Source organism: Leptopilina boulardi, unplaced genomic scaffold (genome assembly GCF_019393585.1).
Source record: "Leptopilina boulardi isolate dan_hultmark-lab unplaced genomic scaffold, ZJU_Lbou_2.1 LbouV2_382, whole genome shotgun sequence".
In the NCBI taxonomy this organism is placed as follows: Eukaryota; Metazoa; Arthropoda; class Insecta; order Hymenoptera; family Figitidae; genus Leptopilina; species Leptopilina boulardi.
In genome coordinates this window covers 307,690-332,852 of record NW_026137954.1, presented here as the reverse complement: position 1 = coordinate 332,852, position 25,163 = coordinate 307,690, and the positions used below count along the sequence as shown (strand labels likewise).

Genomic DNA, 25,163 nt, shown 5'->3' with positions numbered 1-25,163 from the left:
ACTCCAGTTTCGTAATCAGCGACCTCGAAAATATTAAAAGTCAATGTGTTGTTAAAAACGGATGAAGCCTAAATGAATGACTTAACATTATTGATATATAACTTTTGTTAATTTTTTATCAATGTTGTACCTATTGTTTAAAATAATTATAACTGTATTATACTGTTTTCTATTTTTTAACATATAGTAATAACGATTGTCAATAAAACTATCCATTGGAATTACTGATTGGGTTAAATTTGTAAGATTTACATCAAATTTTGTTAGTGGTACATATATGTACCGGAGGCACGAAAGGGTTAAAAGTTACATAAAGACTTTTTAACAAATAATAAAAAAATGGCAGGTTAAAAGGTTCAAAAGTCAATAAAGCAAGTAACTGTTTATTATTATTATTATTATTATTTATAAATTTAAATTTAAAACTTTTTTATTGACAATCATTTCTTGGATCGTAATCATCGTCATTGTTTTTTTTATATTTTTTTTTTGGTGCTGGTCTCCCTCCAAACAAATTCCTCAATTTTTCAATTTTCTTCTTCTTTTTTTCTTCTTCAATTAAGTCCTGAAATGTTTTTTAAAAGTGTTCTATTGAGTGTTTTTTACAGAACTTGGATTATAAGACTGAAATCAGCAACATTTAAAAAACGAAAAAATAAAAAAGTACCCAATCAGCAAGTAATATTACCTTAATATCAGTAATATTACATGAAATATTCTTAATATTACAGTAAAAATAAAATGTCCGCCACATGATAATATTACAAGTTATATCTAGGTAATATTACCAGTAATAATGGGGTACACGGAGAAACTTTAGTTTGTAAAATTTGACATTATAATAATTATTTTTACAAAAAACCAATAGTAAGAGAGGATGAAGTGATAAAAATGACATTATTTTCTATTACTGTATTACAAAATACATTTATCGGTATCATTTAAAAGTATAGTATATTATTAATAATTACAAAAAGGAGTTGGAATGATTAATAAAAGCTATATGAATTGTAAATTAGGAAAAAGAGATATTCACAAAAAGAATTTTGACTAGAATAATTATTAAAAGTAAAAGTTGAAATTTCACATATTACACTCTGTTTTAAAAATATTACTATTTTTATTGGAAAGAGGCAGAGGTGCTATAAATATTGCTCATCTTAAAATTGGTTATTGTAACATCTAAAATTGTTTTTTGAAAATATTCCCATTGAAAATAGGAATTTTATTTCTTAGTAGCATTCGATTGGTCGAACTTTACCGATGATGTACGAAAAATATCCGGTTATTGCCGAGTATAACCGATTGGGTTTCATCACCTAATAGTAATATTATCAATATGTATGTATTAAGTATATAGTTTGCAAATATGAGAAATGACTATTTTGAACATTTTATTCAATATTTAGATTTAAAAAATTAGATTAATTTAAATAATAATTAAATCAAATGTATAATTTCATATAAAAAAATTATTTTTAAATATGTGTTTATTATTATTTTGTGTTTTATTGAAAATAATTTATTTATTTTAAGTGTTTCATAAAAATTTCTGAAAATCAAATATTGAAAAATTTTAATAAAAAATCAAAACAAAAAATAGTTTTAAAAAAGCATACATATATCAAGTAATCATTGTAAAAAAGTAATTCTTAGAATTTTTTATTATATTTATTTAAAATAATAACTTTTTAAAAAATCTAAATTTTTTGAATTATTGTTAAAATTTTTAATTAAAATTATTAAAAAGTTAAACAGTGAAGGAAACACAAAATGAAATTTACTGAATAATATTTAATTTTGAGAATTTAATTTAAATTTTACTTTATTTATATTAATAATTTATATTTTAATTAATAAATTTAAATAAATTTAAAATATTAAATTAGATTTACACAGGTATATAACATATATTTGTAGAAATTCTCTCGCAAGCGGCAATACTTTTTGTTGTTTAATATATAAAGAACTTCCCTTTTTTCTCAAGCATGTATTGCGACGATTATGTGAATGTGTGTATTATTAGAAGAAGTTCTTTGTATTAGTATTGTATTAAAAGCGTGCGTTCCTCAAGAATATGTAATATGTGTGAGTATATATAATATGTTTACTGTGACATTTGAAGGTGCAACTTGGAACATTTAATGTCGACTATGGTAAAATTTAGTATGTAGTAGTAATTTTTTTCTATTATTGTGGAGGGCTTTTTAACTTTTATGTCAATATTCCCAAAACACTATAGTAATTTTATTTTTACACGGGATGGATATTTACCATAGTTTTTGTAAATTTCGTAATTCTTTTTCAGTTATTAATATATTTATAAAGCTCGTTTTCAACGATTCACCAACTTCAGTTTCCTATTTTTTTTATTAAAATTTCCTACTGTTTAGAAATATAAATCCTTAATTATTATATGACTCTTTCCAAATGAAGAACACTCACTCAGTATAATATTTAAATAGTAATTTTCACAAAGGGAACGCTATATCCTCGTTTACTATTGGCTTTTTGTAAAATTTAGTATTATAATATCAAATTTTATAAACTAAAGTTTCTCCGTGTATTATTACAAGTAACTTTGATTAAAATAAGCAAAAAAAATTTCGTAAAATTTTGTGAAACGTAAAAAAGTAAAAAAAATGTTAACGCAGTTTATTCTTTCCGAGCATTCCCGAGGCAAAATTAAAAGCCTACTTTTCTAGAAGTAAAGTAGGGTTAAACAGACACTCTTAAACTGCCTGAAATGTGCGCTAATTTCCATTTTATCCACTTTTGATTTTAAAGTAGGGTCGAAAAATGTATTAAAATATTGAAGATTTTGAAATGTTACTTTTCTAATTTTTTTTATTTTTTAAACGTTTCCAACTTCAGCAACTTCAGCTAGTTTTTTCAAGCTAAATATTCCTGTATAGGATCATTAAAGGGTCCCTAGAATTTCCTATATAGTTTTACTCTCTCTCTCTCTCTCTCTCTCTCTCTCTCTCTCTCTCTCTCTCCTTTCTATATAGGTAGCCTCATCGAAATTTTCACAGTGTATTTGAAAACATTCTTACATTTGCAGCATCCTCCTCTTCATTCGCATTTGTTGGAGTATTACCATCTCTACACTCAGGAGCAAAACTACTTCTTTTCCGCATCCTCTACCTTTGATTTTCTCACGGAGAATGGTTTTATTAAAAGCTCTGAAAAAGTATTATAATAGCGTACGGTAAGGAATTAAGAAAGAAGATATTTGAAAAAATTATAACGCGTCGCGAAGGAAGAGACTTTAGAAGCAAACAATTATAGGATATGTTTTAAAATTTTAAGGTGATAATACACAAAGAGGATCAATTCAAGTACAAACTAATAATGTTTAAGTCACCATTATATTATAAATAAATAATAAAAATTGATTTTTATATTACAATTGTATATTACAAATGTTATAGTTATTTATGAATAATTTATCCAGGAAATTAAGATGGTGTATAGAAAATTCACATTAACACAAAAAATAATGGATGGTTTTTTATACAATTTATTACTCGTGTGTTTTCGGGACGCAAATTACGAATCTGATGTTAGTTTTTCAAAATTCAAAATGGCGGATCCAATATGGCGGATAAATATTTAAAATTAACTTTAAAATCACTGGAAACTACTTATCTAGAAATTTTTAATACATTAAATTTTTTCAACAATCGTGCGAAATATTGCATCCGCTAATTTGTATTATTAAAAACTGACATCGGATTCTTAATCAGCAACCACGAACCTTAAAAGTGTTGGACGAATGAGAACGGGAAGAATGAGAATTTGTCATTTAAAAAAAATGTTGAAACAACATTAAATGGAAAGAATGGATGCCAGGTGAATGAGAATTTGTATGTGTTTTTTTGAAAATTTTTTTTTTCAATAGATGCTTTTTAGTGCAACAATAGAAACCATTAGGATTTACAATTTTCCTAAAAAAGAAAATTATATTTTTCATAGAAAATAAGCCTGACCGGTAAAAAGTCTTTCGTTTGTAGAATCATCTATATAACATTAAACCATTAAAGATTATACATTACACAGCGTTTCTAACGCAAAATTAAATATTGGATTCAAAGCAAAATAAATTGTTTATGTAATTTTTTTAAACAATTTAATAAAAAAAAAATTTTTTAAACCCCAATATCAACATTCACAAAAACGTTACCTTTTCACTTTACAACTTTTTCAACCAACCACATCTTTTTGTAATAAATAAAATTATAATATAATAATGATAATAATTGTTTTTTTAGGTTATCTCGGGTAGCCCCATACTTCCGTATACGAAAATCTCCAGTAGGAGAAGGTTAAAATTCTATTAAATAATAATTATGCTGAATTGGCTTACATTAGAATTCTTTTAAATAAAAAATTTTGTTAAATAAAAATTCGTTTAAACAGAAATTGTGTTAAATGGTAATTCAAAATATGAAAATTCATATAAAAAATAATTATATTTAATAAAATTCAAAATAAAATTCAATAAATAAATAATAATAATTAAATAAATATTTATTCTCTTTTATATTTTTTATGTTTTTTGATAATTTACATTGTAAAAAATAATTGTGCTTTTAAAATTTCTTTGAATCCGAAAAAGGTTAATCTAAAATTTAAGAAAATAATACTTTTCCAAAAAGAAAATTTTAGCTATTGAAATTATGTCATTTTAAAATAATATTATAGAAATATGTAGTAAATAAACATAACGTAACAAAAATTACCTGAATTGAATGCAAAGAAGAGAAAAAGAAGAAATGAGAAGATTTTCAATATGTTTGAAGAAATTTAAGGGATTTAAAAAATATCGCAAACGTTGGTTATGTGCACCAAAACACCAAATATTAAAAAAATAAGGTGATGAATCTTGAAACACTTGAAAGTCGAGGTTTGTGAAGTAAGGAAAAACGCGGTAAATTAAAAAAAATAAAAAAACTAATGTGCGATTTCATTTAATATTAATTATTATAATTTAAAAAAAATGTTTAAGAAAAATTGATTATTTTTTACGTTCTTTTACGCCACGTTCCTTTAAATGGCAGTATTGGTTTTAAAAAAAAATTTATTTTATTAAATTGTCATTTTTTTCGGTTATGCTATCAACCCAATAGTTTAATTATAGTTATATAATATTTTATTATAGATAGACTTGATTGTTTTTAATTTTCAGAGCATAGGATGCATCGTACAATTTTGAGCTAATTGTTTATAAAAATTTATTGCAAAAAGGTTTGCAATTGCTTCCTTTTCCACACTGAAAAAAAATATTTGGATAAAATAAAAATTATTTGATCCAAATACATAATTTACTTGTCTATTATCCAATAAATATGTATTTGAACCAAATACACATTTACTAAACCTAAGTATTTTATTAAATCGTGACAAGTAAATAATAATTTGTATCAAATACAAAGTATTCGAATCAAACAAATGGAATATTTCAAACTAATAAATAATAATTTAAATCAATTATGGATATTATTTCATTTTTTGAAATATTTACTACACATAAGTATTTTATTTTGTCGTATAAAATAAATAGTAATTCGAATCAAATACAAAGTATTGAAATAAAATAAATGGAATATGCAAAGCTAATAAATAATTATTTGAGTCATTTATGAAAATTATTTGATTCAATACTGCATGTATTGAATACATAAACTAATAATTTTCTTGAATCAAATATTCGATTACTTATCATAAGTAATTGATTTTATTGAAACTAAAACCTCTTTAATTGTTGCAATTATTATTTTATTCGATCCAAATACATAATTTATTTTCACAAAATGTAAGAATTTTTGATTCAAATAAAGCAAAATTTGAATTGAATAAATAACCTATTTATTTACGAATTCTTCCATTACTAAATTAAATTCTTACTCAAATTGAATTTATTAAATAGAGTTCTAATTAATGAACTGGCGAATATAGATTTAAAGTAATAATAAAAAAATTAATAAAAAAAATTTTTAAATATGTAATCTATTATTATTTTTCATCTTTTCAATGAAGTTTTCATCCGACAGAAAAGAATTTCTCAAAGTTGAAACAAAAATATTAATATTTAGCCGAGTTCAAGTGAAGTTTATTTTGGTCGGTGAAAATTGTTGGTTAGCAGTTTTTGTGTGCAATTTAATTTCTAAGAAATAATTCCGTGAGTGCTGTACGCTCAAAAAAAAATTTTTTCTTGTTTCAAAAGAAGACAGAAAAGTGCAGAAAAAATATGTCAAAGACAAAGTAACTTGACTAAAATTGTTCATTAAGATGTTATATGAAAATGTAGAACGTAATATGGTGTTTGGATCACGCGCTTATTTTTGTGTGTGATGTGACGCTAAACGACGTGTGAGACATGGTTGAGCCACCCAAAAATTTAGCAATTATTAAGATTTCTTGCAATGGAAATTCATTTGTCGACTTAAAGAGGTGTCAAAAACTTCATTTGCATTGGAAAAAAGGAAATACAAATTTTTGATAATTTTTTTCACTATGCAGACCAGCTTACACATTTCGAAGTGTATTTGAGTGCCATTCTATCATATGAAGGTCATTATTAATCATTTCCCGCGTAAAAATGAAAGTATGGGGAAATTATGGGGAAAGTATGAGATAGTATGGGGAAAGTCTGGATTCCGATCACTTCCCATACTTTCGTATGCAAAATAAATAATGGCCAGAGTATGAGGAAAGTATGGGAAGAGTATGGGATGCAAAAATTATCAATTTTTTTCAAAAAATTACTTTTTTTCGTCGAATATCTCAAATTTCAAACTTTTGGCTAAGTACCTTTAGAAAGAACGAAATTATTTTTTTTTTAAAACATAGTTTCTTCTCTCAAACTTATCAAATTTCAAAGTTTGGAAAAAGTATGGGGAAAATATATGAGTATGGGAGGCAAAACTTTTTAAATTTCTCAAAAATATATTTTTTTTTCTAAAATTTTAAACTTTTGGCAAAGTCCTTTTATAAAAGAGGAAATTAATTTTTAACAAAATTTTTTTTTTCGTAAAATTTCTCAAATTTTAAAGTTTTAAAAAAGTATGGGGAAAGTATAGGATGCGAAAATTATCTATCTTTTATCTATTATCTAAAAAAGTTAATTTTTAAAAATTCGACAAAGAAAGCGAAATTTTGAAGAAAAATGATAATTTTCGCTTCCCATACTTTTCCCATACTTTCCCCATACTTTTTCAAAACTATGAAATTTGAGAAATTAGACGAAAAAAACTAAGTTTAAAAAAAAAATTATTTCCCAAACAAAACAATTTTTTTGGGTTGGAAATAATTTTTTTGACAATTTTTTTCTTTAAAAAAAATTAAATAATTAAATTATTCAATTATTAGTCAATTAATTTTTTTCCTTAAAAAAATGTAATTAACTAAATTATACAATACTTAGTCAATTAATTTTTTTCAGAAAAAAATGGTAAAAACAATAATTTCCTCAACAAAAAACATTTTTTTCGGCTGAAAATAATTTTTATGACAATAGTTTTCTCTAAAAAAATTTAATTAACTACATTATAAAATAATTAGTCAATTAATTTTTTTACAGAAAAAAATGGTAACTCGCCTAAATAGTCATCATTTATAACGAACTTTGAATAATTGTGTTCTAGCGGATGAAAACTTCGTGGAAAAGGTGGAAAATCTTGGTAAAATAATTCTACAATATTATTTGTATTTCCGTTCCGGTTTTATCTTATATAATGAATAACGGTTACTTGAACTCGGCTAAATATTAATCTTTTTTAACGAACTTTGACTAATTGTGTTCTGGCGGATGAAAACTTCGTGGAAATGTCGAAAAACCTTGATAGAATAATTTTGAAAATTTATATCTAACTCGGTTTCGGTTTAATATTAATCAACGAATAAAGGTCACTGGAACTCGGCTTTATATTAATCTTTTTTAAATAACTTTGACTAATTGTGTTCTAGCGGATGAAAACATCGTGGAAAAGGTGGAAAAAATATTAATTGACTTCTTGTACAAGTTTATTTGTAGTTATAATGCAGTTTAATCACTTTTAGCGGATAAATTTCACTTGAATTCGGCTAAATATTAATATTTTTGTTTCAACTTTGAGAAATTCTTTTTTCTGATAAAAACTACTTGGAAAAGATGGAAAAATTATTAATTGACTACACGTACCAATTTATTTGTAGCTCTAATATTGTTTAATATCTTTTAACGGATAAAGTTCACTTGAACTCGGCTAAATATTAATTTTTTTGTTTCAACTTTGAGAAATTCTGTTCCTTTGGACTAAAACTACGTGGAATAGGTAGAAAAAATATCAATTGACTACATGTATTAATTTAATTGTAGTTCTAATGCTATTTAATAACTTTTGACGGATAAAATTCACTTGAACTCGGCTAAATATTAATATTTTTGTTACAACTTTGAGAAATTCTTTTTTTTTGGATAAAAAATACTTGGAAAAGATGAAAAAATTATTAATTGACTACACGTACCAATTTATTTGTAGCTCTAATATTGTTTAATATCTTCTAACGGATAAAGTTCACTTGAACTCTGCTAAATATTAATATTTTTGTTTCAACTTTGAGAAATTCTTTTTTTTGGATTAAAATAACTTGGAAAAGGTAGAATAATTATTAATTGACTACACGTACCAATTTACATGTAGCTCTAATATTGTTTCATAAAATTTAACGGATAAAGTTCACTTGAACTCGGCCAAATATTAATATTCTTGTTTCAACTCTGAGAAATTCTTTTTTTTTGGATTAAAACTACTTGGAAAAGATGGAAAAATTATTAATTGACTACACGTACCAATTTACATGTAGCTCTAATATTGTTTCATAACTTTTAACGGATAAAGTTCACTTGAACTCGGCTAAATATTAATATTTTTGTTTCAACTTTGAGAAATTCTTTTTTTTGGATAAAAACCACTTGGAAAAGGTGGAAAAATTATTAATTGACTACACGTACCAATGTACATGTAGCTCTAATATTGTTTAATAAATTTTAACGGATAAAGTTCACTTGAACTCGGCCAAATATTAATATTTTTGTTTCAACTCTGAGAAATTCTTTATTTTTGGATAAAAACTACTTGGAAAGGATGGAAAAATTATTAATTGACTACACGTACCAATTTACATGTAGCTCTAATATTGTTTAATAACTTTTAACGGATAAAGTTCACTTGAACTCGGCTAAATATTAATATTTTTGTTTCAACTTTGAGAAATTCTGTTCTGTCTGGATAAAAACTACGTGGAAAAGGTGGAAAAAATATTAATTGACTACAAGTACCAATGTATTTGTAGCTCTAATGCTGTTTAATAACTTTTGACGGATAAAGTTACACGTGAACTCGGCTAAATATTAATATTTTTGATTCAACTCTGAGAAATTTTTTTTTTTTGGATAAAAACTACGTGGAAAAGGATGGAAAAAATATTAATTGACTACACGTGTACCAATTTACTTGTAGCTCTAATATTGTTTCATAACTTTTAACGGATAAAGTTCACTCGAACTCGGCTAAATATTAATATTTTTGTTTCAACTTTGAGAAATTGTGTATCTTTCGGATAAAAACTACGTGGAAAAGGTGGAAAAAATATTAATTGACTACACGTACCAATCTATTTGTAGCTCTAATGCTGTTTAATAACTTTTGAACGGATAAAGTTCACTTGAACTCGGCTAAATATTAATATTTTTGTTTCAACTTTAAGAAATTCTGTTCTGTCTGAATAAAAACTACGTGGAAAAGGTGGAAAAAATATTAATTGACTTCATGTACTAATTTATTTGTAGTTCTAATGCTATTTAATAACTTTTGAAGGATAAAGTTCAGTTGAACTCGGCTAAATATTAATTTTTTTGTTTTAACTTTGAAAAATTCTGTTCTTGTGAATAAAAACTGTTTAGAAAAGGTGGAAAAAAATATTTATTGACTGCATGTACTAATTTATTTGTAGTTCTAATGCTGTTTAATAACTTTTGACTTTTAAATTCACTTCAATTTTTTATTTTTGTCAATTTAGTTAATAATAACAAAAATCCAAAATTCAAATGAATTTCTGTTATAAAAATCATAAGGAATAAGAAAAAAATTTTGTATGATTTTTCAAATGCGAGACAAAATACTGAAATAAAAAAAAATGAAAAAATTTTAATTGGTTTAACTATCATATATCTAATACAATTTTTTTCAAGTTTTTTCATCCCTTATTACAGTAATATATTTAAGGAGGCTTTTTTCTAAAAGCTTTTTTAAAATAACTATGCTGTCCCCATTTACCCGAAATTTTGGGGTAAATGGGGACAGTCAGTTTCATGCATTTAAAGCTTATCTAAATTTTTTTCTGCTAAATAAAATTAATCCTGGCAATGTAAACAACTTCGGCCTCATTTTCGTCCTCATTTTCATTTAAATGTTAGTCCTTAACTTTGTCCTCATTTTGGTTTTTCAAGTTAGTCCTCATTTTCGTCCTCATTTTCGTTTTCAAGTTAGTCCTCAAATTCGTCCTCATTTTCGCTCTCATTTTTATTTCAAGTTAGTCCTCATTATCGTCCTCATTTTCGTTTTCAAGTTAGTCCTTAATTTCGTCATCATTTTCGCTTTCATTTTCGTTTCTAGTTAAAGCTCAAATTCGTCCACTTTTTCGTTCTTAAGTTAGTCTTCACTTTGTCCTCATTTTTGTTTTTCAAGTTAGTCCTCAAATTCGTCCTCATTTTCGTTTTCAAGTTAGTCCTCATCTTCGTCCTCAAGTCATTTCTCATCTTGGTCCTTAAATTCGTCCTCATTTTCGTTTTTGAAGATAGTCCTCATTTTCGTCCTTATTTTTGTTTTTCAAGTTAGTCCTCATTTTCATCCTCAAGTCAGTTTTCATCTTTGTCCTTAAATTCGTCCTCATTTTCGTTTTAAGTTAGTCCTCAAATTCGTCCATAATTTCATTCTTAAGTTAGTTTTCATTTTTTCCCTCATTTTCGTTTGAAGTTAGTCCTTAACTTTGTCCTCATTTTCTTTCTCAAATTAGTCCTCAACTTCGTTTCCAAGTTAGTCCTCAACTTCGTCCTTATTTTCTTTTCAAGTTAGTCCTCAACTTCGTCCTCATTTTCGTTCATAAGTTAGTCCTAAACTTCGTCCTTATTTTCGTTTTTGAGTTAGTCCTCAACTTCGTCCTCATTTTCGTTCATAAGTTAGTCCTAAACTTCGTCCTTATTTTCGTTTTTGAGTTAGTCCTCATGTTCGTCCTCATTTTCGTGTTTGAGTTAGTCCTCATGTTCGTCCTTAAGTTAGTTCCCATCTTTGTTATCAAATTCGTCCTCATTTTCGTTTTGAGTTAGTCCTTAACTTCGTCCTCATTTTTGTTTTTCAAATTAGTCCTCAACTTAGTTTCAAGTTAGTCCTCATGTTCGTCCTCAAATCAGTTCTCATCTTTGTCCTTAAAAATTCGTCCACATTTTCGTTTCAAGTTAGTCCTCAAATTCGTCCTAATTTCCATTCTTAAATTAGTTTTCATCATTGTGCTCCTGAACTTTGTCCTCATTTTCCTTTCAAGTAAGTCCTCAAATTCGTCCTCATTTTCTTTCTCAAACTAGTACGCAACTTCGTCTTTATTTTTGTTTTTTAAGTTAGTCCTCATTTTCGTCCTCAAGTTAGTTCTCATCTTTGTCCTTATATTCGTCCTCATTTTCGTTATACGTTAGTAATGAACTTTGTTCTCATTTTCTTTCTCAAATTAGTCCTCACTTCGTCCTCATTTTTTTTTCTCAAATTAGACGGCAACTTCGTCCTCATTTGTGTTTTTCAAGTTAGATCTCAAATTCATCCTCATTTTCGTTTCAATTTAGTCCTCAAATTCGTCCTCATTTTCATTCTTAAGTTAGTTTTCATCACTGTCCTCATTATCGTTAGAAGTTAGTCCTGAACTTTGTCCTCATTTTCATTCTCAAATTAGTCCTCAACTTTGTCCTCATTTTTTTTCTTAAATTAGTCGGCAGACTTCGTCCTCATTTTTGTTTTTCAAGTTAGTCCTCAAATTCGTCCTCATTTTCGCTCTCATTTTCGTTTCATGTAAGTCCTCATTTTCGTGCTCATTTTCGTTTTCAAGTTAGTCCTCAAATTCGTCCTCATTTTCGTTTTTCAAGTTAGTCCTCATTTTCGTCCTTATTTTTGTTTTACAAATTAGTCCTCATTTTCATCCTCAAATCAGTTTCATCTTTGTCCTTAAATACGTCCTCATTTTCCTTTCAAGTTAGTCCTCAAATTCGTCCTCATTTTCGTCCTTATTTTTGTTTTTCAAATTAGTCCTCATTTTAATCCTCAAATCAGTTCTCATCTTTGTTCCTAAATTCGTCCTCATTTTCCTTTCAAGTTAGTCCTCAAATTCGTCCTCATTTTCATTCTTAAGTTAGTTTTCATCATTGTCCTCATTTTCGTTTAAAGTTGGTCCTGAACTTTGTTCTCATTTTCTTTCTCAAATTAGTCCTCAACTTCGTCCTCACTTTCTTTCTCAAATTAGTCTGCAACTTCGTCCTCATTTTCGTTTCAAGTTAGTCCTCAAATTCGTCCTCATTTTCGTTTTTCAAGTTAGTCCTCATTTTCGTCCTCATTTTCGTTTTCAAGTTAGTCCTCAAATTCGTCCACATTTTCGCTCTCATTTTTATTTCAAGTTAGTCCTCATTATCGTCCTCATTTTCGTTTTCAAGTTAGTCCTTAATTTCGTCCACATTTTCGCTTTCATTTTCGTTTCTAGTTAAAGCTCAAATTCGTCCACTTTTTCGTTCTTAAGTTAGTCCTCACTTTGTCCTTATTTTCGTTTTTGAGTTAGTTCTCATCTTCGTCCTCATTTTCGTTTTTGAAGATAGTCCTCATTTTCGTTTTTAAAGTTAGTCCTCATTTTCGTCCACAAGTTAGTTCTCATCTTTGTCCATATATTCGTCCACATTTTCGTTTGAAGTTAGTCCTGAATTTTGTCCTCATTTTCTTTCTCAAATTAGTCCTCATTTTCTTTTTCAAATTAGTCTTCACTTTGTCCTCATTTTTGTTTTTCAAGTTAGTCCTCAAATTCGTCATCATTTTCGTTTTCAAGTTAGTCCTCATCTTCGTCCTCAAGTCATTTCTCATCTTGGTCCTTAAATTCGTCCTCATTTTCGTTTTTGAAGATAGTCCTCATTTTCGTCCTTATTTTTGTTTTTCAAGTTAGTCCTCATTTTCATCCTCAAGTCAGTTTTCATTTTTTGTCCTTAAATTAGTCCTCATTTTCGTTTTAAGTTAGTCCTCAAATTCGTCCATAATTTCATTCTTAAGTTAGTTTTCATTTTTTCCCTCATTTTCGTTTGAAGTTAGTCCTTAACTTTGTCCTCATTTTCTTTCTCAAATTAGTCCTCAACTTCGTTTCCAAGTTAGTCCTCAACTTCGTCCTTATTTTCTTTTCAAGTTAGTCCTCAACTTCGTCCTCATTTTCGTTCATAAGTTAGTCCTAAACTTCGTCCTTATTTTCGTTTTTGAGTTAGTCCTCATGTTCGTCCTCATTTTCGTGTTTGAGTTAGTCCTCATGTTCGTCCTCATTTTCGTTTCAAGCTAGTCCTCAACTTCGTCCTTAAGTTAGTTCCCATCTTTGTTATCAAATTCGTCCTCATTTTCGTTTTGAGTTAGTCCTTAACTTCGTCCTCATTTTTGTTTTTCAAATTAGTCCTCAACTTAGTTTCAAGTTAGTCCTCATTTTCGCCCTGATTTTTTTTCTTAAGTTAGTCCTCCTATTCGTCCTTATTTTTGGTTCAAGTTAGTCCTCGACTTCGTCCTCAATTTTCTTTCTCATTGTAGTCTTTTTTCCTCTGACAATTTTTAATAGCGATTAAAACAAAAAAGTTATACAACTTTTTTAAAAAAAGGACAAAAACGGATTAAAAATGGGTAAAATGCTGGGCAAAATTACTTTATTTTGAGAAAATATGAGCAACTATGTATTATCTCTGTTTAAATCACCTTAAATTAACACAAATAACAGTGACTTCCCGCGTGGAAATGGAAGTATGGGCCAAAGATGGCAAAGTATGGCCAACTATGGGTTAAAGATGGCCAAAAGCTGACAAAGTATGGCAAAAGTATTGCTAATGAGCGAATCCCATAGTTAAAGTATGGCTTTAAAAAAACCCTTTTTTTAAAAAATTTTGAACTATGGGCGAACTGTGGGCCAAGTATAGCGAACTATGGAAGGCAAAAAAAATCATTTTTTTCAAATTCGTCAAATATGGGCGAACTATGGGCAAAGTATGGCGAAGTAAGGGGGGCGAAAAAAACACTTTTTTTTAATTTTTGAACTATGGGGGAACTATGGGCCAAGTATGGCGAAGAATAGGAGGCGAAAAAATCATTTTATTCGAATCTTCGAACTATGGGTGAACTATGGGCAAAGTATGGCGAAGTATGAGATGCGAGAAAATCTTTTTTTTTCAATCTTCCAACTTCCAACTTCCTCCAATCTTCCATAGTTGGCCCATAGTTCGCCCATAGTTCAAAAATTTTAAAAAAAGTGTTTTTTTCGCCTCTCATACTTCGCCATACTTTGCCCATAGTTCGCCCATATTTGAAGAATTTGAAAAAAATGATTTTTTTCGCCTCCCATTCTTCGCCATACTTGGCCCATAGTTCCCCCATAGTTCGCAAATTTAAAAAAAAGTGTATTTTTCGCCTCCCATACTTCGCCATACTTGGCCCATAGTTCGCCCATAGTTCAAAAATTTAAAAAAAATTGTTTTTTTCGCCTCCCATACTTCGCCATACTTGGCCCATAGTTCCACCATAGTTCGAAAATTTAAAAAAAAGTGTTTTTTTCGCCTCCCATACTTCGCCATACTTTGCCAATAGTTCGCCCATAGTTCGAAAATTTAAAAAAAAGTGTTTTTTTCGCCTCCCATACTTCGCCATACTTGGCCCATAGTTCCCCCATAGTTCGAAAATTTAAAAAAAAGTGTTTTTTTCGCCTCTCATACTTCGCCATACTTTGCCCATAGTTCGCCCATATTTGAAGAATTTGAAAGAAATGATTTTTTTCGCCTCCCATTCTTCGCCATACTTGGCCCATAGTTCCCCCATAGTTCGCAAATTTAAAAAAAAGTGTATTTTTCGCCTCCCATACTTCGCCATACTTGGCCCATAGTTCGCCCATAGTTCAAAAATTAAAAAAAAGTGTTTTTTTCGCCTCCCATACTTCGCCATACTTGGCCCATAGTTCCCCCATAGTTCGAAAATTTAAAAAAAAGTGTTTTTTTCGCTTCCCATACTTCGCCATACTTGGCCCATAGTTCGCCCATAGTTCGAAAATTAAAAAAAAGTGTTTTTTTTGCCTCCCATACTTCGCCACACTTGGCCCATAGTTCGCTCATAGTTTGAAAATTTAAAAAAAAGTGTTTTTTTCGCCTCCCATACTTCGCCATACTTGGCCCATAGTTCGCCCATAGTTCAAAAATTTAAAAAAAAGTGTTTTTTTCGTCTCCCATACTTCGCCATACTTGGCCAATAGTTCGCCCATAGTTCGAAAATTTAAAAAAAAGTGTTTTTTTCGCCTCCCATACTTCGCCATACTTGGCCCATAGTTCCCCCATAGTTCGAAAATTTAAAAAAAAGTGTTTTTTTCGCCTCCCATACTTCGCCATACTTGGCCCATAGTTCCCCCATAGTTCGAAAATTTAAAAAAAAGTGTTTTTTTCGCCTCTCATACTTCGCCATACTTTGCCCATAGTTCGCCCATATTTGAAGAATTTGAAAAAAATGATTTTTTTCGCCTCCCATACTTCGCCATACTTGGCCCATAGTTCCACCATAATTCAAATAATTTAAAAAAAAGTGTTTATTTCGCCTCCCATACTTTGCCATACTTTGCCCATAGTTCGCCCATATTTGAAGAATTTGAAAAAAATGATTTTTTTCGCCTCCCATACTTCGCCATACTTGGCCCATAGTTCGCCCATAGTTCAAAAATTTAAAAAAAAGTGTTTTTTTCTCCTCCCATACTTCGCCATACTGGGCCCATAGTTCGCCCATAGTTCGAAAATTTAAAAAAAAGTGTTTTTTTCGCCTCCTATACTTCGCCACACTTGGCCCATAGTTCGCCCATAGTTCGAAAATTTAAAAAAAAGTGTTTTTTTCGCCTCCCATACTTCGCCATACTTGGCCCATAGTTCCCCCATAGTTCGAAAATTTAAAAAAAAATGTTTTTTTCGCCTCTCATACTTCGCCATACTTTGCCCATAGTTCGCCCATATTTGAAGAATTTGAAAAAAATGATTTTTTTCGCCTCCCATACTTCGCCATACTTGGCCCATAGTTCCACCATAATTCAAATAATTAAAAAAAAAGTGTTTATTTCGCCTCCCATACTTTGCCATACTTTGCCCATAGTTCGCCCATATTTGAAGAATTTGAAAAAAATGATTTTTTTCGCCTCCCATACTTCGCCATACTTGGCCCATAGTTCGCCCATAGTTCAAAAATTTAAAAAAAAGTGTTTTTTTCTCCTCCCATACTTCGCCATACTGGGCCCATAGTTCGCCCATAGTTCGAAAATTTAAAAAAAAGTGTATTTTTCGCCTTCCATACTTCGCCATACTTGGCCCATAGTTCCCCCATAGTTCGAAAATTGAAAAAAAAGTGTTTTTTTCGCTTCCCATACTTCGCCATACTTGGCCCATAGTTCGCCCATAGTTCGAAAATTAAAAAAAAGTGTTTTTTTTGCCTCCCATACTTCGCCACACTTGGCCCATAGTTCGCCCATAGTTCGAAAATTTAAAAAAAAGTGTTTTTTTCGCCTCTCATACTTCGCCATACTTTGCCCATAGTTCGCCCATATTTGAAGAATTTGAAAAAAATGATTTTTTTCGCCTCCCATACTTCGCCATACTTGGCCCATAGTTCCACCATAATTCAAATAATTTAAAAAAAAGTGTTTATTTCGCCTCCCATACTTTGCCATACTTTGCCCATAGTTCGCCCATATTTGAAGAATTTGAAAAAAATGATTTTTTTCGCCTCCCATACTTCGCCATACTTGGCCCATAGTTCGCCCATAGTTCAAAAATTTAAAAAAAAGTGTTTTTTTCTCCTCCCATACTTCGCCATACTGGGCCCATAGTTCGCCCATAGTTCGAAAATTTAAAAAAAAGTGTTTTTTTCGCCTCCTATACTTCGCCACACTTGGCCCATAGTTCGCCCATAGTTCGAAAATTTAAAAAAAAGTGTTTTTTTCGCCTCCCATACTTCGCCATACTTGGCCCATAGTTCCCCCATAGTTCGAAAATTTAAAAAAAAAATGTTTTTTTCGCCTCTCATACTTCGCCATACTTTGCCCATAGTTCGCCCATATTTGAAGAATTTGAAAAAAATGATTTTTTTCGCCTCCCATACTTCGCCATACTTGGCCCATAGTTCGCCCATAGTTCGAAAATTAAAAAAAAGTGTTTTTTTTGCCTCCCATACTTCGCCACACTTGGCCCATAGTTCGCCCATAGTTCGAAAATTTAAAAAAAAGTGTTTTTTTCGCCTCCCATACTTCGCCATACTTGGCCCATAGTTCGCCCATAGTTCAAAAATTTAAAAAAAAGTGTTTTTTTCGACTCCCATACTTCGCCATACTTGGCCCATAGTTCCACCATAGTTCGAAAATTTAAAAAAAAGTGTTTTTTTCGCCTCCCATACTTCGCCATACTTTGCCAATAGTTCGCCCATAGTTCGAAAATTTAAAAAAAAGTGTTTTTTTCGCCTCCCATACTTCGCCATACTTGGCCCATAGTTCGCCCATAGTTCGAAAATTTAAAAAAAAGTGTTTTTTTCGCCTCCCATACTTCGCCATACTTGGCCCATAGTTCGCCCATAGTTCAAAAATTAAAAAAAAGTTTTTTTTAGGCCTCCCATACTTCGCCATACTTGGCCCATAGTTCGCCCATAGTTCTAAAATTTAAAAAAAGTGTTTTTTTCGCCTTTCATACTTCGCCATACTTCGCCCATAGTTCGAAAATTTAAAAAAAAGTGTTTTTTTCGCCTCCTATACTTCGCCATACTTGGCCCATAGTTCAAAAATTTAAAAAAAGTGTTTTTTTCTCCTCCCATACTTCGCCATACTTGGCCCATAGTTCGCCCATAGTTCAAAAATTAAAAAAAGTGTTTTTTTCGCCTCCCATACTTCGCCATACTTTGCCCATAGTTCGCCCATAGTTCGAAAATTAAAAAAAAAGTGTTTATTTCGTCTCCCATACTTCGCCATACTTTGCCCATAGTTCGCCCATAGTTCGAAAATTTAAAAAAAAGTGTTTTTTTCGCCTCCCATACTTCGCCATACTTTGCCCATAGTTCGCCCATAGTTCGAAAATTTAAAAAAAAGTGTTTTTTTCGCCTCCCATACTTCGCCATACTTGGCCCATAGTTCGCCCATAGTTCAAAAATTAAAAAAAAGTTTTTTTTAGGCCTCCCATACTTCGCCATACTTGGCCCATAGTTCGCCCATAGTTCTAAAATTTAAAAAAAGTGTTTTTTTCGCCTTTCATACTTCGCCATACTTCGCCCATAGTTCGAAAATTTAAAAAAAAGTGTTTTTTTCGCCTCCTATACTTCGCCATACTTGGCCCATAGTTCAAAAATTTAAAAAAAGTGTTTTTTTCTCCTCCCATACTTCGCCATACTTGGCCCATAGTTCGCCCATAGTTCAAAAATTAAAAAAAGTGTTTTTTTCGCCTCCCATACTTCGCCATACTTTGCCCATAGTTCGCCCATAGTTCGAAAATTAAAAAAAAAGTGTTTATTTCGTCTCCCATACTTCGCCATACTTTGCCCATAGTTCGCCCATAGTTCGAAAATTTAAAAAAAAGTGTTTTTTTCGCCTCCCATACTTCGCCATACTTTGCCCATAGTTCGCCCATAGTTCGAAAATTTAAAAAAAAGTGTTTTTTTCGCCTCCCATACTTCGCCATACTTGGCCCATAGTTCGCCCATAGTTCAAAAATTAAAAAAAAGTTTTTTTTAGGCCTCCCATACTTCGCCATACTTGGCCCATAGTTCGCCCATAGTTCTAAACTTTAAAAAAAGTGTTTTTTTCGCCTTTCATACTTCGCCATACTTCGCCCATAGTTCGAAAATTTAAAAAAAAGTGTTTTTTTCGCCTCCTATACTTCGCCATACTTGGCCCATAGTTCAAAAATTTAAAAAAAGTGTTTTTTTCTCCTCCCATACTTCGCCATACTTGGCCCATAGTTCGCCCATAGTTCAAAAATTAAAAAAAGTGTTTTTTTCGCCTCCCATACTTCGCCATACTTTGCCCATAGTTCGCCCATAGTTCGAAAATTAAAAAAAAAGTGTTTATTTCGTCTCCCATACTTCGCCATACTTTGCCCATAGTTCGCCCATAGTTCGAAAATTTAAAAAAAAGTGTTTTTTTCGCCTCCCATACTTCGCCATACTTTGCCCATAGTTCGCCCATAGTTCGAAAATTTAAAAAAAAGTGTTTTTTTCTCCTCCCATACTTCGCCATACTTGGCCCATAGTTCGCCCATAGTTCAAAAATTAAAAAAAAGTGTTTTTTTCGCCTCCCATACTTCGCCATACTTTGCCCATAGTTCGCCCATAGTTCGAAAATTTAAAAAAAAGTGTTTTTTTCGCCTCCCATACTTCGCCATACTTGGCCCATAGTTCGCCCATAGTTCAAAAATTAAAAAAAAGTTTTTTTTAGGCCTCCCATACTTCGCCATACTTGGCCCATAGTTCGCCCATAGTTCGAAAATTAAAAAAAAGTGTTTTTTTTGCCTCCCATACTTCGCCACACTTGGCCCATAGTTCGCTCATAGTTTGAAAATTTAAAAAAAAGTGTTTTTTTCGCCTCCCATACTTCGCCATACTTGGCCCATAGTTCGCCCATAGTTCAAAAATTTAAAAAAAAGTGTTTTTTTCGACTCCCATACTTCGCCATACTTGGCCAATAGTTCGCCCATAGTTCGAAAATTTAAAAAAAAGTGTTTTTTTCGCCTCCCATACTTCGCCATACTTGGCCCATAGTTCCCCCATAGTTCGAAAATTTAAAAAAAAGTGTTTTTTTCGCCTCCCATACTTCGCCATACTTGGCCCATAGTTCCCCCATAGTTCGAAAATTTAAAAAAAAGTGTTTTTTTCGCCTCTCATACTTCGCCATACTTTGCCCATAGTTCGCCCATATTTGAAGAATTTGAAAAAAATGATTTTTTTCGCCTCCCATACTTCGCCATACTTGGCCCATAGTTCCACCATAATTCAAATAATTTAAAAAAAAGTGTTTATTTCGCCTCCCATACTTTGCCATACTTTGCCCATAGTTCGCCCATATTTGAAGAATTTGAAAAAAATGATTTTTTTCGCCTCCCATACTTCGCCATACTTGGCCCATAGTTCGCCCATAGTTCAAAAATTTAAAAAAAAGTGTTTTTTTCTCCTCCCATACTTCGCCATACTGGGCCCATAGTTCGCCCATAGTTCGAAAATTTAAAAAAAAGTGTTTTTTTCGCCTCCTATACTTCGCCACACTTGGCCCATAGTTCGCCCATAGTTCGAAAATTTAAAAAAAAGTGTTTTTTTCGCCTCCCATACTTCGCCATACTTGGCCCATAGTTCCCCATAGTTCGAAAATTTAAAAAAAAATGTTTTTTTCGCCTCTCATACTTCGCCATACTTTGCCCATAGTTCGCCCATATTTGAAGAATTTGAAAAAAATGATTTTTTTCGCCTCCCATACTTCGCCATACTTGGCCCATAGTTCCACCATAATTCAAATAATTAAAAAAAAAGTGTTTATTTCGCCTCCCATACTTTGCCATACTTTGCCCATAGTTCGCCCATATTTGAAGAATTTGAAAAAAATGATTTTTTTCGCCTCCCATACTTCGCCATACTTGGCCCATAGTTCGCCCATAGTTCAAAAATTTAAAAAAAAGTGTTTTTTTCTCCTCCCATACTTCGCCATACTGGGCCCATAGTTCGCCCATAGTTCGAAAATTTAAAAAAAAGTGTATTTTTCGCCTTCCATACTTCGCCATACTTGGCCCATAGTTCCCCCATAGTTCGAAAATTTAAAAAAAAGTGTTTTTTTCGCTTCCCATACTTCGCCATACTTGGCCCATAGTTCGCCCATAGTTCGAAAATTAAAAAAAAGTGTTTTTTTTGCCTCCCATACTTCGCCACACTTGGCCCATAGTTCGCCCATAGTTCGAAAATTTAAAAAAAAGTGTTTTTTTCGCCTCCCATACTTCGCCATACTTGGCCCATAGTTCGCCCATAGTTCAAAAATTTAAAAAAAAGTGTTTTTTTCGACTCCCATACTTCGCCATACTTGGCCCATAGTTCCACCATAGTTCGAAAATTTAAAAAAAAGTGTTTTTTTCGCCTCCCATACTTCGCCATACTTTGCCAATAGTTCGCCCATAGTTCGAAAATTTAAAAAAAAGTGTTTTTTTCGCCTCCCATACTTCGCCATACTTGGCCCATAGTTCGCCCATAGTTCGAAAATTTAAAAAAAAGTGTTTTTTTCGCCTCCCATACTTCGCCATACTTGGCCCATAGTTCGCCCATAGTTCAAAAATTAAAAAAAAGTTTTTTTTAGGCCTCCCATACTTCGCCATACTTGGCCCATAGTTCGCCCATAGTTCTAAAATTTAAAAAAAGTGTTTTTTTCGCCTTTCATACTTCGCCATACTTCGCCCATAGTTCGAAAATTTAAAAAAAAGTGTTTTTTTCGCCTCCTATACTTCGCCATACTTGGCCCATTGTTCAAAAATTTAAAAAAAGTGTTTTTTTCTCCTCCCATACTTCGCCATACTTGGCCCATAGTTCGCCCATAGTTCAAAAATTAAAAAAAGTGTTTTTTTCGCCTCCCATACTTCGCCATACTTTGCCCATAGTTCGCCCATAGTTCGAAAATTAAAAAAAAAGTGTTTATTTCGTCTCCCATACTTCGCCATACTTTGCCCATAGTTCGCCCATAGTTCGAAAATTTAAAAAAAAGTGTTTTTTTCGCCTCCCATACTTCGCCATACTTTGCCCATAGTTCGCCCATAGTTCGAAAATTTAAAAAAAAAGTGTTTTTTTCGCCTCCCATACTTCGCCATACTTGGCCCATAGTTCGCCCATAGTTCAAAAATTAAAAAAAAGTTTTTTTTAGGCCTCCCATACTTCGCCATACTTGGCCCATAGTTCGCCCATAGTTCTAAAATTTAAAAAAAGTGTTTTTTTCGCCTTTCATACTTCGCCATACTTCGCCCATAGTTCGCCCATAGTTCGAAAATTTAAAAAAAAGTGTTTTTTTCGCCTCCCATACTTCGCCATACTTGGCCCATAGTTCGCCCATAGTTCAAAAATTAAAAAAAAGTTTTTTTTAGGCCTCCCATACTTCGCCATACTTGGCCCATAGTTCGCCCATAGTTCTAAACTTTAAAAAAAGTGTTTTTTTCGCCTTTCATACTTCGCCATACTTCGCCCATAGTTCGAAAATTTAAAAAAAAGTGTTTTTTTCGCCTCCTATACTTCGCCATACTTGGCCCATAGTTCAAAAATTTAAAAAAAGTGTTTTTTTCTCCTCCCATACTTCGCCATACTTCGCCATACTTCGCCCATAGTTCGAAAATTTAAAAAAAAGTGTTTTTTTCGCCTCCTATACTTCGCCATACTTGGCCCATAGTTCAAAAATTTAAAAAAAGTGTTTTTTTCTCCTCCCATACTTCGCCATACTTGGCCCATAGTTCGCCCATAGTTCAAAAATTAAAAAAAGTGTTTTTTTCGCCTCCCATACTTCGCCATACTTTGCCCATAGTTCGCCCATAGTTCGAAAATTAAAAAAAAGTGTTTATTTCGTCTCCCATACTTCGCCATACTTTGCCCATAGTTCGCCCATAGTTCGAAAATTTAAAAAAAAGTGTTTTTTTCGCCTCCCATACTTCGCCATACTTTGCCCATAGTTCGCCCATAGTTCGAAAATTTAAAAAAAAGTGTTTTTTTCGCCTCCCATACTTCGCCATACTTGGCCCATAGTTCGCCCATAGTTCAAAAATTAAAAAAAAGTTTTTTTTAGGCCTCCCATACTTCGCCATACTTGGCCCATAGTTCGCCCATAGTTCGAAAATTAAAAAAAAGTGTTTTTTTTGCCTCCCATACTTCGCCACACTTGGCCCATAGTTCGCTCATAGTTTGAAAATTTAAAAAAAAGTGTTTTTTTCGCCTCCCATACTTCGCCATACTTGGCCCATAGTTCGCCCATAGTTCAAAAATTTAAAAAAAAGTGTTTTTTTCGACTCCCATACTTCGCCATACTTGGCCAATAGTTCGCCCATAGTTCGAAAATTTAAAAAAAAGTGTTTTTTTCGCCTCCCATACTTCGCCATACTTGGCCCATAGTTCCCCCATAGTTCGAAAATTTAAAAAAAAGTGTTTTTTTCGCCTCCCATACTTCGCCATACTTGGCCCATAGTTCCCCCATAGTTCGAAAATTTAAAAAAAAGTGTTTTTTTCGCCTCTCATACTTCGCCATACTTTGCCCATAGTTCGCCCATATTTGAAGAATTTGAAAAAAATGATTTTTTTCGCCTCCCATACTTCGCCATACTTGGCCCATAGTTCCACCATAATTCAAATAATTTAAAAAAAAGTGTTTATTTCGCCTCCCATACTTTGCCATACTTTGCCCATAGTTCGCCCATATTTGAAGAATTTGAAAAAAATGATTTTTTTCGCCTCCCATACTTCGCCATACTTGGCCCATAGTTCGCCCATAGTTCAAAAATTTAAAAAAAAGTGTTTTTTTCTCCTCCCATACTTCGCCATACTGGGCCCATAGTTCGCCCATAGTTCGAAAATTTAAAAAAAAGTGTTTTTTTCGCCTCCTATACTTCGCCACACTTGGCCCATAGTTCGCCCATAGTTCGAAAATTTAAAAAAAAGTGTTTTTTTCGCCTCCCATACTTCGCCATACTTGGCCCATAGTTCCCCCATAGTTCGAAAATTTAAAAAAAAATGTTTTTTTCGCCTCTCATACTTCGCCATACTTTGCCCATAGTTCGCCCATATTTGAAGAATTTGAAAAAAATGATTTTTTTCGCCTCCCATACTTCGCCATACTTGGCCCATAGTTCCACCATAATTCAAATAATTAAAAAAAAAGTGTTTATTTCGCCTCCCATACTTTGCCATACTTTGCCCATAGTTCGCCCATATTTGAAGAATTTGAAAAAAATGATTTTTTTCGCCTCCCATACTTCGCCATACTTGGCCCATAGTTCGCCCATAGTTCAAAAATTTAAAAAAAAGTGTTTTTTTCGACTCCCATACTTCGCCATACTTGGCCCATAGTTCCACCATAGTTCGAAAATTTAAAAAAAAGTGTTTTTTTCGCCTCCCATACTTCGCCATACTTTGCCAATAGTTCGCCCATAGTTCGAAAATTTAAAAAAAAGTGTTTTTTTCGCCTCCCATACTTCGCCATACTTGGCCCATAGTTCGCCCATAGTTCGAAAATTTAAAAAAAAGTGTTTTTTTCGCCTCCCATACTTCGCCATACTTGGCCCATAGTTCGCCCATAGTTCAAAAATTAAAAAAAAGTTTTTTTTAGGCCTCCCATACTTCGCCATACTTGGCCCATAGTTCGCCCATAGTTCTAAAATTTAAAAAAAGTGTTTTTTTCGCCTTTCATACTTCGCCATACTTCGCCCATAGTTCGAAAATTTAAAAAAAAGTGTTTTTTTCGCCTCCTATACTTCGCCATACTTGGCCCATAGTTCAAAAATTTTAAAAAAGTGTTTTTTTCTCCTCCCATACTTCGCCATACTTGGCCCATAGTTCGCCCATAGTTCAAAAATTAAAAAAAGTGTTTTTTTCGCCTCCCATACTTCGCCATACTTTGCCCATAGTTCGCCCATAGTTCGAAAATTAAAAAAAAGTGTTTATTTCGTCTCCCATACTTCGCCATACTTTGCCCATAGTTCGCCCATAGTTCGAAAATTTAAAAAAAAGTGTTTTTTTCGCCTCCCATACTTCGCCATACTTTGCCCATAGTTCGCCCATAGTTCGAAAATTTAAAAAAAAGTGTTTTTTTCGCCTCCCATACTTCGCCATACTTGGCCCATAGTTCGCCCA

General features: G+C 31.7%; 1 long non-coding RNA gene across 1 annotated transcript; it reads left to right on the top strand.

Moving 5' to 3' along the window:
- The first annotated feature begins 14,651 nt into the window (after positions 1-14,651).
- On the top strand, positions 14,652-25,085 carry LOC127288260 (uncharacterized). Its single transcript, XR_007844010.1, has 2 exons — positions 14,652-16,242; positions 23,388-25,085. It is a non-coding gene; the product is annotated as an uncharacterized LOC127288260 (long non-coding RNA).
- The last annotated feature ends 78 nt before the right edge of the window (positions 25,086-25,163 follow it).